Below are 6,274 nucleotides of genomic sequence, written 5' to 3' on the forward strand. Positions count from 1 at the left end.
ACCACTGTCACATCACCATCGTCACCGCCCACCACTGCCATCACCACCACCACCGTCACCCACCACGTCACCACCACCGTCACCACCGCCGCCACCACCAGCACCATCACCACCATCACCATCGCTACCACCGTGACCACCACCGTCACGACCGCCGCCACCATCGCCACCACCAGCACCATCGCTACCACCGTGACCACCACCACCAACATCACCACCATCACTGCCACCACCACCGTCACCACCACCACCACCAACGTCACCATCACCACCATCACCACCATCACCACCATCACCACCACCACCGTCACCACCACCATCACCACCATCACCACATCACCACCACACACCATCACACCATCACCACCACCATCACCACCACCGTCACCACCACCACCACCAACGTCACCATCACCCCATCACCACCACCGTCACCACCACCATCACCACCACCACCATCACCACCATCACCACCATCACCACACCACCATCACCACCATCACCACCACCGTCACCACCACCATCACCACCACCACCATCACCACCATCACCACCATCGCCCACGTGTTTGTTTGTCCGTGTGCTGTTTTCGTGTTAAAGATGACGATGTTTAACTTTCGTGTAGATTCTTTTCTAAAACCGGTTAAAGATATTTATATATAGATAATAAAAAAAATATACGCATATACACCACACACATTAAACGAGACCTCGGCCAATCGTACGCACGCACGGAAGTACGGTACAACCCCCAGTCCGTCACGTGACCTCCTCGTGCACCTAGCCTGGCACGTGCTCGATCCACTGCTGGATGATGACCGCCCGTGCCTCTGTTGACGCCTTTGTAATTTCTTGCTGGAATCGTTAACGATGATCGTTATTGACAATCGATCATCGTTATTGATCGATAATCTTTAACAACGATCCATCATCGTTATTGACGATCAATCATCGTTCTCATCGCCATCGTCGTCGTCATCGATAGGTGTCATTGCAGGGAGACAAACACTTTGATTTGAAATCGACCCACGGGACGTGTTTATTATTTATCGATCTGTAGGTGGCGTTGTGTACATACGGGGGTGGGGCGCTTCTATTTTCGATATCGATGAAACGGGAATGTGGAAATTTTGTACGAACTTCAGGGGAGTTTGGTGGACGGAGTTGGTGGTGGTAGTGGTGGTAGTGATAGTGGTGGTAGTGGTGGTGGTGGTGGTAGTGATAGTGGTGGTAGTGGTGGTGGAGATGGTGGTAGTGGTGGTAGTGGTGGTAGTGGAGATGGTGGTGGTGGTGATAGTGGTGGTAGTGGAGATGGTGGTGGTAGTGATAGTGGTGGTAGTGGAGATGGTGGTGGTGGTGGTAGTGGTGGTAGTTGGAGGTTTGTGATTATGGTGGAGATGGTGGTGGCGATGGTGGTTGTGGTTAATAGGTGCTCGCTAACAGCACTTGCCCCAGCAGCATGTTGAGGCTATGCGGGGGACCTCTGACTTGTCTTTTAATGGTGATGGTGATGATGATGGTGGTGATGGTGGTGATGATGGTGATGGTGGTGATGGTGGTGATGGTGATGATGGTGGTGATGGTGATGATGGTGGTGATGGTGGTGATGGTGGTGAAGGTGATGATGTGATGATGCAAAAGCAGCAAATCCTGTGCTACTGTTGCTACTGCTGCTACTGTTACTGCTGCTGCTACTGTTGCTACTGTTACTGCTACTGTTACTGCTGCTGCTGTTACTGCTGCTGCTACTGTTGCTACTGCTGTTACTGCTGCTACTGTTGCTGATGTTACTGTTACCGCTGTTACTGCTGCTGCTACTGTTGCTACTGTTACTACTGCTGCTGTTGCTGCTGTTACTGTTTGCCGCTACTGTTGCTACTGTTACTACTGCTGCTGTTGCTGCTGCTGCTGTTGCTGCTGCTACTACTGTTGCTACTGTTACTGCTGTTGCTGTTACTGTTGCTACTGTTGCTGTTGCTGCTGTTGCTACTGCTGCTACTGTTACTGTTGCTGCTGTTACTGCTGTTGCTACTGCTGCTACTATTACTGCTGCTACTGTTACTGTTGCTACTGCTACTGTTACTGTTTCTACTGTTACTGCTGTTGCTACTGCTGCTACTGTTACTGCTGCTACTGTTGCTGCTGCTACTGCTGCTACTGTTGCTGCTACTGCTGCTACTGTGACTGCTGTTGCAGCAGCGAGTGATGAAGATGGTTGTCGAGACATCGCGACAAGACAAAGCTCCCCCGTGTAGCCTCTGACGACGGTCGGGCAAGTGCTGAGTCAGTGGCGAGTAGCAGCAGCAGCGGCAGCAGCAGCGGCGATGACAATGATGATGATGATGAAGGCCGTCACGCACCACGCCACACCACGCCCGGCCGCCTTTGTTCTCCCCCAGTGCTGGCGATGTTCACCTACCACACACCGCTACACCAGGGACTCGTTTTGAGGCTGAGTCGACCTAGGGAGGCTCCGAACCGCTGGGTTCGCAGCGCAGCGTCGCTAACCGCTCCACCACCGCTCCCCATACACTGAGACACACAGACAGACACGCACACAGACACAAAGATACAAAGATCCCCCATATAGCCTGAACAGACTGTAGGGGCAAGTGCTGTTAGCGAGCACCTATGAAGGCCGGAACGGTACACGAGGGGTGTGGGTGGCCAGCACCACGCCCGACCGCCTTTGTCTCCCTAGTGGCGATGTTTACACACCGCACCAGGTACTCTTTTAGGCTGAGTCGACCTAGGGGAGGCCCAGGACCGGTTCAGATAATCGTCACTGGTGTTGGCCGTGAGCGGGAATCGAACCCGGGTCGCCAGGTTCATAGCGCAGCGTAGCGCTAACCGCTACATTACCGCTCCCCCCCACACACACACACACACACAGACACACACACAGACAACACACACCAGACACACACAGACACACACACACACAGACACACGCACACAGACACACACACAGACACACCACAGAGACGCACCAACAGACACACAGACACACACACACACACCAGACACACACAGACACACAGACACACAGACACACACAACACACACAACACACACACACACAACCACACATACACACAGACACACACACAACACACACACACACCACACACAGACACACAGACACTCACCAGACACTCACACAGACACAGACACTCACACAGACACTCACACAGACACTCACACAGACACACACACAGAACACACACATACCAGACACAGAGACACAGAACAGACACACCACAGACACAGAGACACACACACAGACACACACACAGACACACACAGACACACACAGAGACACACAGATACACACACAGACACACACACAGACACACACACACAGACACACACAGACACACACACAGACACACACACACAGACACACACACACACACAGACACAGACACACACACAACGCCCCCTCGCCAGCCGGGTAGCAGCGATGGAGGCTGCATGCTACTCGTGTCCCAGGCGCTCCGATCACTCCACGTTACTGTGACAGCGACGAGGATGCGTCCATTCTAATCGTCAGCTGCGGGTTTGAAGTTCTCTCGATTTTTAAATCCTTTATATTAAGTTCACTTGCGTGCGTGCTTGCTTGCTTAGGACCGTGCAAATCTTTCGGTCGTTTTTTTAACCCACTTCCCGTGATCCAATCGAGCTGACATTTTGCACACAGACTCGTTGTGCCAGACAATTAATGTTCGTGAAATTTTTTTCCCCAAAATGTTACACTGTTTAGGACAAATAAATTATATTTAATTACCAATTTCTTAATGTTGGCAGGCAATCATCTGACCCATAGGTGGCAGCCATCTCAAGCCAGAGGACGAGAGGACTCTTGCCGCCACGCATATAAAGGATTTAGAGTGAAAAACTTTGTTTTTACGGGTTAATTTTTTTCTGTTCATTCCGCGGATTTTTTTTTTGCAGCGAGACGTCACGTGATCGCCATACGCATCACGATCATTGCACGACGGTTAAGGGGCCGTCCATAAATGACGTCACGCACCTATTGGGGGAGGGTGGGGGTCAGACATTTGTGACGATGTGTGACGAGGGGAGGGGGGGTTAGAGAAATGTGACGTCACGTCAAAATGTGTAACTTTAATAAATAAATATAACAACACCTTCTACTTAATTAAAATACTTTGTAATAAATGTTTCTACCTGCAACATCGGAGTGCAGCGCCACGTTAAACACGCACTACAATGACGATGGTTCAAAGCGATTTGAAGCATGTTTTTTATTTATTTTTTGTGGGGGGGAGGGGGGTGGGGCAGAGCTTTGTGACGTCATCTTTGAGGAGGGGGGTCTGTCTTTGTGACGTCATGTGACGAGGGGGGGTCAAATCGCGTGACGTCATTTATGGAGGGCCCCTTTTAAAGTTCAAGTTACTCGTGATGAGTACTTCTAATATGATAACGTGAGAACTTATACTACGACGATGTGTTGATGATGATGATGATTCAATTATGTTACGATAATTTAAGTGAGAGGAACTTTGGGGTTATGATCATTAATATTAATGTTGTTGTTGTTGTTGTTGACTTTCGGGCATTAACGCACCCAAAGGTAAAGACAAAGGTTCTCCAAAGCTGCCCTCCCCCCCGGTGTAGCCTCGACGGAGCGGTGAGCCAAGTGCTGCGGAAGCACCACCACCATCACCAGCACCATCATTACCACCACCATCACCACCATCACCACCACCACCATCACCACACCACCACCACCACCATCACCACCACCATCATTACCACCACCACCACCATCACCACCACCACCAGCACCACCACCACCATCACCACCATCACCACCACCACCTCACCACCACCATCATTACCACCACCATCACCATCACCACCACCACCACGCCCAGGGCCGCCTTTGTCTCTCCTTCGGTGGCGATGTGGTGGTGGTGCTGGTGGTGATGATGGTGATGGTGGTGTGATTGTGGTGATGATGATGGTGGTGATGATTGTGGTGGTGGTGATGGTGGTGATAGTGGTGGTGGTGGTGGTGGTGGTGATTGTGGTGATGATGATGGTGGTGGTGATTGTGGTGATGGTGGTGATGGTGGTGATGGTGGTGGTGGTGATGGTGGTGGGGTGGTGGTGGTGGTGGTAGTGGTGGTGGTGATGATGATGGTGATGGTGGTGGTGATGGTGGTGGTGGGGTGGTGGTGGTGGGTTGGTGGTGGTGATGATGATGGTGATGGTGGTGGTGGTGATGATGGTGGCGGTGATGGCGGTGGTGATGGTGGTGTTGGCGGTGGTGATGGTGGTGTCGGTGGTGGATCTGAGTGCACGTAAAATACAAGAGACACAGATCCCCCGTGTAGCCTCTAGCGGATTGTAAGGGCAAGTGCTGTTAGTAGCGAGTAGCAGCGCCTATGAAGGCCGGCACGGCACACGAGGGGGTGGGTGGCCAGAACCACGCCCGGCCGCCTTTGTCTCCCCAGTGGCGATGTTTACACCTCCACTGCACGAGGTTACTTATTTTGAGGCTGAATCGACCTAGGGGAGGCCCGCGACCGGTTCAGATCACACACAGACACCATGCACACAGACACCACACACACACCACACGCACACACACACCACACGCACACACACAGACACACACACCACACACACCACACGCACACACACACTACACACACCACACACAGGCACACACAGACGCACACACACACGCGCACACAACACCACACGCAGACACAGGCACACACCACACACACACAGGCACCACACCACGCACACAGAGACACACACCACAAAGACCACACACACAGGCACCACACAGGCACCACACACACACAGAGACCACACCACAAAGACACACACACACACAAAGACACACACACACCACACGCACACACCACGCGCTTGCACATATTCCGGACGATATTTTGTACGTTTGCAACGCAACAGGACGAAGACATTTTTTCGTATAATGATGATGATGATGATTATTGCTCTTAAGATATTGATATTTGTAAGATTCTATTGAGAGAGAGACGTTCAAAATGACCATTCGGAGGTTGCAAGATTGTCTGTGCTCGAATGTGAACATCTCACTTCGTGGATTAGGAGTCGCTGCGAGTTGGTTGGTGCGATCATCCCCATCACCATCATCACCATCATCATCATCACCATCATCACCATCATCAACATCACCACCATCATCATCATCACCATCATCTCCACCACCATCACCATCAACATCACCATCATCACCATCATCCCCATC

The sequence above is a fragment of the Lethenteron reissneri genome, chromosome 71, assembly GCF_015708825.2.
Source record: "Lethenteron reissneri isolate LAM-NWPU_2019-01 chromosome 71, ASM1570882v1, whole genome shotgun sequence".
Lineage (NCBI taxonomy): Eukaryota > Metazoa > Chordata > Hyperoartia > Petromyzontiformes > Petromyzontidae > Lethenteron > Lethenteron reissneri.